Consider the following 10,221-nt stretch of genomic DNA (forward strand, 5'->3'; position numbering starts at 1 on the left):
GAAAATTGTGACGCCTCCGCTGATCTGGAGTCTGTATTTCTGTGTGTCTAGTACAGTGTTTCTCTCTTCACTTCACGCCAGAGCTCTTTAGCCCTGCACCATGATGGAAACATTAATCCAGGCAAACTTGTAGTCCAGAGGGCTCGCAGTCACACACACACACGCGCGCACACACGTTAGGGCTTGCAGTCACGCACACACATTTCCACTCTCTATTGTGTCCAATAGACGAGCGCCCTTTTCGACTGTGTGACATTGTTCAGAAAGTTTGGTGCACTTGACAAATTGCAGTGTGAATGCAGACCGAACCAAATGAAGAATTCACCCCCCGAATCGCACGAGTCCGCCAAAACTATATGTGAAAGCGCCCTTAGAGTACTTGATTAGAAATACAAAACAATGAATTCTTTTGAAAAAAACTTTACAGATGTGTTCCATAGACTCACAGGAATTGTGTAAAGTTGCCCAAATAGTGAAAGGAATAGCAAGACATGTCCCCTTTAATAAACTGCCTTATATTGTGTTCCACCTGGCTTTTAAGTTATACCTGTGGTAGATTTATTTTTATTTCACCTCTCATTCACCTTTCATTACATAATGGTATTTAAGAAAAACAGGCAATACTTTAATACATAAGATACAAATTCATAAACCTACCTAAACACTATTAGACTAGATTAAAATACCCACGCCTCTTAAGCCTAAGGTAGTTTAAAAGGAGGAAGTGCTCCATGCCCCGTAAGCGTGTAGCTTTATGCCAAGCAAGCAGTGCAAAAATTTACCGTAGTGGCATGCAGTAATGCGCCTTTCATTTTCCGCCGCCCAGCGCCCAGGTCGCGCGGAAATAGGCTGTCTATTGCCATTCTCTTTGACAAACTCTAACCTTAACCAGCTCCTTAACAACGCCTAAACTTAACCGTTCTAACCTTAACCAACTCCGAAACAATGCCTAACCTTAACCTTAATCATAACCATGCCTAACCTTAACCATAGAAATTATATTGCCATTCTCTTTGACAAACTCTAACCTTAACCAGCTCCTTAACAGCGCCTAAACTTAACCGTTCTAACCTTAACCAACTCCGAAACAATGCCTAACCTTAATCGGCGAAAGAATACACGTTAAAAAAAAATCACGTTAAAAAATATTTTCAATGGGATTCGAACTCGCCAGCAAACAAGCCATAGGATCCACAGCCATGTGTCCTTGCCAATTGAGCTAGTGGTAGATAGTGAATAAGGGGCGGTGACTTATATATATTGAGCTCCGCTCGTGTCGCATGCGCGGGCACCTCGCGCGAGCACGCCGGCGCACGCACGCACCTGAGCGAGCACGCCGCCGCCGGTGCACGCACGGTAGCATTTGTCTGAAAAGAAGGGCGCTTTACCGCACTAGCGTGCGGTGACGAATGCGGAAGCATTTTTGCACTGCTTGCTTGGCATTAACGTACAGGCGCCCCGTAAACCCACCCCCAGACTGTTACTCCCACCCACGTCACCTATCCCCGCCCCTGAGACACTACACACATGAAGGAAAAAGAGTCTGCCCTGCACACGGGTCTATGACTATCAAACATCAACTTAGAATCACACTATACCACACGGTTCACTGCAAACATCCTGAAATAAGCATCGATATCACACTATCCCTCGGGGAGCCACGGCAAATGATTTAGGGAGAATATAGGTAGATAAATACACACTAAGTGTTCACACGGTAAATTAAGGGGGTTTGGATAGGATAGTGGGTGTTGTTCACCGCTAGGGGTTGTGACCAGGCCTAGAATACTCCTCCCATATCCGAACCTAGGTCTGGGGCAGTGGAAGCGCTGAGTTACAAACAATACAAAAAAAGGTTAATGATAACCGGGGCCCGAAGCTGAGGGCCGGACGGACGCCACCTCCTTCCGCTCCCGTAGCCCCTCTTGGCTTCGGGCTAAAAACTGTTCGGTCTGTACTGGGGTGTTTTAGGCCCTCCAAGCACCAGGCGTGCAATAATGTCCTTCCTCCTGTAATGAAAGGCACAGTCAGTATGAGCAAGGTTCCCCCCGTTCACGGGTTCGTCACAATGCACAATGGATTAGATATCCTCCATATGATTTAGAAAAGAGAGAAAAGGTAGTTCACAGAGGATGGAGAATCCACAATACTAGGTTCCAGTCTTCGACAGTATTACTGGCTTTACTGTATGCCGTTCCGATAATCTTCAGCTTCACGCCACTAATAATATTCCTAATTCAAATGCAGTCACCGTTCGTCTATGTCTTCATTTACCACTCGGGAAAATAGTTTGTTTGTTTAGGCACGTATTCTACTGTCTTGCGTTCTTTACTCACGGCGCCCGGTGTGGCGATAATGTCCCTCCGGTCTGACGCTCCACTCGTTTCCACTCTGGAGGAAACACTGCAGTCGCCGCTATGAACTGGTTCCACTGGAGGAAAGGTAAAAACACAAAAAGAGCCGTGTGTCCTCATAGCCCTGCGTCCTCTGCTACCGTCCTCTCGACTCCCGTTTTCGTTCTAGGAAGCAGCAATAGCGGTTTTAGCGCCATGTGTACCAGCAATATCACCAGTCGGCGTCCTCGGGTTTCTCTTTCCTCCTCTGCTCCGGGTCTCGTCCTTCTGTGTCTCGCCCCCAGCTGACAATACTCGCCTCCCTTTTGAGCGAGTTCGCGTGGTTCCAGGGCACCGCCCCTATGCGCCAGCCAGCCAATCAGCTTCCTCCAACGGCACAGCCTGTAACGCAAGAGAGGGAACTCCCATGGGTAAATCCCACCACTCCATGAATACACACAGACACACACATACCCCCACCCGCGACATTTCCCCCCCCCCCTATATCGATCGCCGTCCCGGCCATCACAGCTGGACCAAGCGGATGGGCAGTTTGCCCAGGTTGCTGCGTCTGGATCGTCACACTTCCGGGGAGATTGCAGTATGCTCAGTTTCCGATCCTGCATTTCCTCTGCATCTTCGTCATCATCATCGTTGTCGTCCTGGGCGTCGTCCTCCCCGCCAGTCTCTGGTTTAGATTCCTTCTCAACTTCACCCCCTTTCAGTTCTTCAGAGAAGCAGGGGGACTTTTCGGCACCTTTAGAGCTCCTTCCCCGGGCCTCTTCTGCGCTGCCTCCACATGAGGCTCAGACCCGTCCTGCTCGTAGAGTCAGTCTTCCCTTTTTCTCTTCCTTCATCTCAGCGTCCGGCTTCCCATCCTCGTCTCAACGTCCGCCTCCCCGTCCTTGAAGAATCTCCGAAGACCGCTTTTCCCCATGTTCCAGGGGCAATGCCTTTATCACTTCCCGGGGGAAAGCCTTAGTCGCCGCTGGGAGGAGCATGGCCTCTCTATGTGCGGGGTCTAGCCAGGCTCTGGTCATTCAGGCCTCCTTCCACAGTCTTCAGACATACACAGTGAGGGTTAGTGGGGGGTTTAAGCCAGGCTCTGGTCCTTCAGGCCTCCTTCCATAGTGACCCGGGGGGTATCTTGCTGTCTTCCAGGGTGGTGGAGAGCTCTTTCTCCAGGACCGTCGTCTGGAGTCTCTCCTCCTAGGTGCGGGGCTCTCAAGGGAGCTAAACAGAAAGTATCTTCCCTGGTGGGGTGGTAACGCTCATGGTCACAACAACAACACACAAAAAAAAAAAACTCAACCTGGACTAGCCACTGACTGTATTTAGCAGTCACTTTTTCCTCCGCTAGACTTAGGAACCCAATGCGACCCCAAATACCAGGGCATTACTTGTATTTGCTGTCACCAAACTAATCTCTACAGGATTCTCATCCGCCATGTTTGCTGTGGACTATGGGGAATCCTACCGACTACGCCAAATTAATGTCACCTGACCCCAATGAAAAGCACCCTAGTCTACAGCTAGGAAGTGCCAGCGCACAGGTGTACTTTCCAAAGAGCTCAGCTGAACTACCACAACAGATTCCCCAGGACCACAGACAGACAAGGAGAGAATGTTTAGCAAAAACAAGCAATACTTTATTACATAATGGTATTTAAGAAAAACAGGCAATACTTTAATACATAAGATACAAATTCATAAACCTACCTAAACACTATTAGACTAGATTAAAATACCCACGCCTCTTAAGCCTAAGGTAGTTTAAAAGGAGGAAGTGCTCCATGCCCCGTAAACCCACCCCCAGACTGTTACTCCCACCCACGTCACCTATCCCCGCCCCTGAGACACTACACACGTGAAGGAAAAAGAGTCTGCCCTGCACACGGGTCTATGACTATCAAACGTCAACTTAGAATCACACTATACCACACGGTTCACTGCAAACATCCTGAAATAAGCATCGATATCACACTATCTCGGGGAGCCACGGCAAATGACTTAGGGAGAATATAGGTAGATAAATACACACTAAGTGTTCACACAGTAAATTAAGGGGGTTTGGATAGGATAGTGGGTGTTGTTCACTGCTAGGGGTTGTGACCAGGCCTAGAATACTCCTCCCATATCCGAACCTGGGGGAGTGGAAGCGCTGAGTTACAAACAATACAAAAAAAGGTTAATGATAACCGGGGCCCGAAGCTGAGGGCCGGACGGACGTCACCTCCTTCCGCTCCCGTAGTCCCTCTCGGCTTCGGGCTAAAAACTGTTCGGTCTGTACTGGGGTGTTTTAGGCCCTCCAAGCACTAGGCGTGCAATAATGTCCTTCCGCCTGTAACGAAAGGCACAGTCAGTATGAGCAAGGTTCCCCCGTTCACGGGTTCGTCACAATGCACAATGGATTAGATATCCTCCATATGATTTAGAAAAGAGAGAAAAGGTAGTTCACAGAGGATGGAAAATCCACAATACTAGGTTCCAGTCTTCGACAGTATTACTGGCTTTACTGTATGCCGTTACGATAATCTTCAGCTTCACGCCACTAATAATATTCCTAATTCAAATGCAGTCACCGTTCGTCTATGTCTTCATTTACCACTCGGGAAAATAGTTCGTTTGTTTAGGCACGTATTCTACTGTCTTGCGTTCTTTACTCACGGCGCCCGGTCTGGCGATAATGTCCCTCCGGTCTGACGCTCCACTCGTTTCCACTCTGGAGGAAACACCGCAGTCGCCGCTATGAACTGGTTCCACTGGAGGAAAGGTAAAAACACAAAAAGAGCCGTGTCCTCGTAGCCCTGCGTCCTCTGCTACCGTCCTCTCGACTCCCGTTTTCGTTCTAGGAAGCAGCAATAGCGGTATTAGCGCCGTGTGTACCAGCAATATCACCAGTCGGCGTCCTCGGGTTTCTCTTTCCTCCTCTGCTCCGGGTCTCGTCCTTCTGTGTCTCGCCCCCAGCTGACAATACTTGCCTCCCTTTTGAGCGAGTTCGCGGGGTTCCAGGGCACCGCCCCTATGCGCCAGCCAGCCAATCAGCTTCCTCCAACGGCACAGCCTGTAACGCAAGAGAGGGAACTCCCATGGGTAAATCCCACCGCTCCATGAATACACACAGACACACACATACCCCCACCCGCGACATTATCACACATCCTCACAACAGAATGATAGAATTCATCCGGTGAAACATTGGTTGTTATGGCCATTTTCAAAGTGGTCTCTTGACTTGGTTCATGCTACTCCTGTGCAGTGAAGTGATGCAGTGATGTAATTGCCATGCAAATGTGTGATTTAATATGTTCTTTTGGTACATTAACTGAGTCAGATAATAGTGTTCATTGTAGTCTAGCCCTGCTTGGACTAGAAAACCACTGCTCCATTGACAGTGTTTCTGCAGTGGCAGGTTTAACATTTTGACTACAGGTGGGCAAGGTTTCCAACATTTTCCAATCTGATGCTTTTTGTAATACTTGGACTCTTTCCTGTTACCCAGGTGAAACATACTGTTTGCCCCACTTGCGACTAGCAAACCATTGCGTGGTGCTAGTCCCAAGGCACTTTACTACAGGTGTATATGCAATAAAGTATAAAATGTTACCTTTGTGTGGCCTCCCCCAAGTCAAGAAGAATCAAGTGGCCATCCCTTTTTTTTTTTATCCACTTTTTCTCCTTATTTTTCTATTTTTCTCCCATCCCAATTTCACCTCGCCAATTCTCCCTTCAATTCTACCCTCCCCTGTCTCGAACGTTGCTAGACTATGCCTCCCACTGGTCGGCTGCAGTGAGGACCAAGCCTTGCATCACGTGTCCCCTCCGGTACACGAGGAGGCAGCTGTCACATCTTTTCACCTGAACAGCGCAATCTCTCAGCGACGAGGGTCTGCGTGGGAGGGACACGCCGACCCCGTTGCTTCCTGATTCTGCTGTGCAGGCGCACCAACCGACCTGTAGGAGTCGCTGTCCACAACGTCCAATCCCCACCCACCGGCTTTCCCACCCCTAACACTGCCAATTGTGTTAGTACAGTTACAGCATTGCAAATTGAGGTCCCTCCTACCGCCATTCCAACGGCCTCTACCGCCCGTTAACGTCCCTCGTCAAATGGTTTTATTAGGGTGGGTCTGTTTTGTGCCGCCAGGAGGCGCAAAGTCAAAGTCAAGTTGGAATTATATCCATCCAGCGCACCGCTGTGTGTGTGTGTGCACACTACAGACATGGACATATTATTTTGCAATGTAATGCTTTTCTGTAGATTATTTGACTGTCATTGGTACAATAATGGTGTGGTATTTTCGATTAACGTGCGTTTTTTATGGATAATCAGCTAGATACAGTGCAGTATTATTCTTTACGAGACAACCCAACGTGCTGGCACCGAAGACCCGCCCCTACTCTGCCTCTGATTCGCAGACTGTGGCTCTAGTTAGGATCTGGGGGGAATGTTGTGAGCAGGCTTGTGGATCATGTAGTGAATTAACTGGTAAGATAACTTAGGTTTACCGTTCGTTTGTTTACTACAGTTATGTCAGAACTAGGGATGTCCGATATTATCGGCCGACCGATATTATCGGCCGATATCGGCAGTAAAATGTGATATCGGAAAATATCGGTATCGGTAAAATTTTATTTTATTTTTTTAACCTTTATTTACCCAGGCAAGCAAGTAAAAACCAATTCTTATTTTATTTATTGTCAAAAGTATGCATTTTGGTTTAATTCAACAACAAGAGATATGTAATGTTAATTTTAACTTTTTTAATTATCATATTTTGCACAGATAATGCTTACATTTAGAAAGCCTTTTGAATGCATCCAGTGAAATTATTAGTTACCTGAAATTATTCCGTTTTTTGGGGGGGAAACCCTGCATATATCGGTATCGGTTGATATCGGTATCGGTATCGAAATTAAGAGTTGGACAATATCGGAATATCGGTATCGGTAAAAAAGCCAATATCGAGCATCCCTAGTCAGAACGACAATCAACTAATCAACTAACACTAGCAACTGCTCAAATAAAGCATATCTGTTATATCTGATCTTGGTAATATAACAAGGAATCATCACAGACACGGAGGTACTCAGTAACAAGGCTTTATACTTGATAGCAGGTAAATACCATGACAACCACAGGTGCGCAATCACCACGTACATATACAGGGCGAGTACGGCGATCGCCCTGGGACAAACCCAACCCAATACATAACATCTCCTCCCCACTCAGCATAATGGTACCCCTAAGTTGCAACAGCCCGCATGGCAATACAACATCATAATAATATATATATATTTTTTTCTTTTTCATTTGCCCGGTCAACAACATTCCAAAAAAATCTAACAGTCCACTCTCCCCCTTTCCCATTTTGGACACAGACTTTTTTTTCTTTTTTTTTTTTACATTTTTTTTTTTTTTGTATAAGTCTTTCATTTAGGTAAGTCTATAGATCCAAACGAATGGGTGGCCGCCGTTCCCGACTTGGATATCGGTGGTCACCACTGTCCATTTGTGGCGTCGGTGGCATGGACTTTGGTGCCGGGGTGTCGGCGTCATCATCACCCTCCTGGGTGGGTGAGGCCACTGTAGGCTCTTCCAGGGAAGGTAAGTCAATTGACACCGGCTGCATAGTGTCATTCAAAAACAGCTCTGTAATTCCAGCGGTGGATTGGGGTTCCCTAGGGGTCTCTACACTCCCCAATAACTGCTCTGTGTGCCGTTTCCACACCAGATCGCTGTCTGTCTGTACTGTATAGGACAGCGGTCCTGTCTGTCGGACTACAGTGGCGGGCACCCACTTCGGTCCACGATGGTAGTTCCGTGCCAGTACGTGGTCACCAGCACTGAAAGCCCTGGTCTTGGCTCTCAATGCTCTTCTTCTTACTTGCTTATCCTGTTCATGCCACACAATTTCTGCTTCCTCTGGTGGTCTGAGAAGATCCAGGTTGGTGCGCAGCGGTCTCTTAAGGAGCAGTTCTGCTGGGGATGCCTTGGTGGTTGCGTGTGCGGTGTTCCGGTAGGTTAAGAGGAAACCGTGAAGGCGTTGGTGGAGACTACCTTGTCCCTGTGACGCCTTTAGGCTGTGTTTCAAAGTCTGCACAAATCTCTCAGCTAACCCATTAGTTGCTGGGTGGTAGGGTGCAGATCTAATGTGTTTAACTCCGTTGACCTTTAAGAAAGTGTCCATCTCCTGAGAGATAAATTGGGGCCCATTGTCACTCACCAGTTGTTCTGGACACCCGAAACGGCTAAACATTTCCCCCAGTTTCTCAATGGTCCTCTCAGCCGTTGCTGTGGGCGTCTATCGCCACAAGGAACATTTTCTCTTCGTACGGCCCAGCAAAATCAACATGTAGCCGTTTCCATGGCTCACTTGGCCACTCCCAGGGGTGTAGTGGTGCCGGCTGGGGTGCATTACGGACCCGCTGACAGGTGGGGCATGTCTTAGCCTTTTCTTCGATGTTGCTGTCCAGCCCGGGCCACCAAAAATAGCTACGTCCGACCTCTTTCATACGGACCATGCCACAGTGTCCCGTATGAAGTTGTTGTAGCATGGACTTACGCAGCGAAGGAGGGATGACCACTCTTCTTCCCCAGAGCAGGCACCCAGCTTGAGTCGACAGTTCATGTTGTCTAGAGATGAAAGGCTTGAGCTCGGGTGTGTCCTTCATTCTCCCCCCCTTTACGATGGAGTCCATTACTTGTGAAAACACTGGGTCATTCCTAGTGGCCCTCCTCACCTGTTGCGCGGTGACTGGTGCATTCTCCACTTGACTGAAATAAAAGATGTCAACCTGACCCGGGCCTGGCTTTGACACGGGTAATGGTAGCCTGGAGAGGCCGTCTGCGTTACCATGCAATTCTGACTTCCGATATTTAATTGCATAGTCATGGGCAGACAAGAGCAATGCCCATCTCTGCATCCTGCTCGCTGCGAGCGGTGGGATGCCCACATGCGGACCTAGTATGGTCGTGAGTGGCTTGTGGTCGGTCAGGAGTGTGAACCGTCTCCCGAACAGGTACTGGTGAAATTTTCGTATGCCGAACACGATGCTTAGTGCTTCACGCTCTATTTGAGCGTAATTTGATTCAGCCTTGTTCAGTGTTCTGGACGCAAAAGCAATGGGTTTCTCTACCCCATCCAGCATGATATGGGAGATAACCGCCCCTACTCCGTATGGGGATGCGTCACAGGCCAGCTGTATCGGCAATGCTGGGTCAAAGTACGTTAAGGCCTCTGACCTCAGCAGTGTCTCTTTTGATGCTACGAAAGCCTTCTGACACTCCTCAGTCCAGGCCCATGGCTTCTCCCGACAGAGCAGTTGGTGCAGCGGCTTCAGCGCTGTCGAAAGACCCTTCATGAATCGTCCATAATAGTTCAGTAGTCCCAAGTATGAACGGAGTTGGGCCACATTTTGGGGGGCAGGAGCCTCCACAATGGCCTTAGTATTTGAAGGAGCCTTGTGCAGCCCTGCAGCGTCAATTACATGGCCGAGGTATTCGATGGAAGACTGAAAAAATTCACATTTCCCTTTGTGGACTCTCAGTCCATAATCCTGCAGCCTCTGCAGGGTCTCATCCAGGTTCTGAAGATGGTCTTTGTCATCCTTCCCAGTCACCAGGATATCATCTAGGTAGCATTGTACCCCGGGCAACCCACACAAAATCTGATCCATCGCCCTTTGGAACAGAGCAGGGGCTGAGGTTATCCCGAATGCCAACCGACAGTACCTGAACAACCCTTTGTGGGTGTTAACCGTCAGAAACTCTCTGGAGTCTTGATCCACGTGCATCTGCAGGTACGCATGGCGGAGGTCAATTTTACTGAATTTCTGGCCGCCAGACAGGCCAGCGAACAAGTCCTCGATAAGAGGCAAGGGGTAT

This window comes from Notolepis coatsorum, assembly GCF_963971535.1.
Source record: "Notolepis coatsorum genome assembly, chromosome: 17".
Classification (NCBI taxonomy): Eukaryota; Metazoa; Chordata; class Actinopteri; order Aulopiformes; family Paralepididae; genus Notolepis; species Notolepis coatsorum.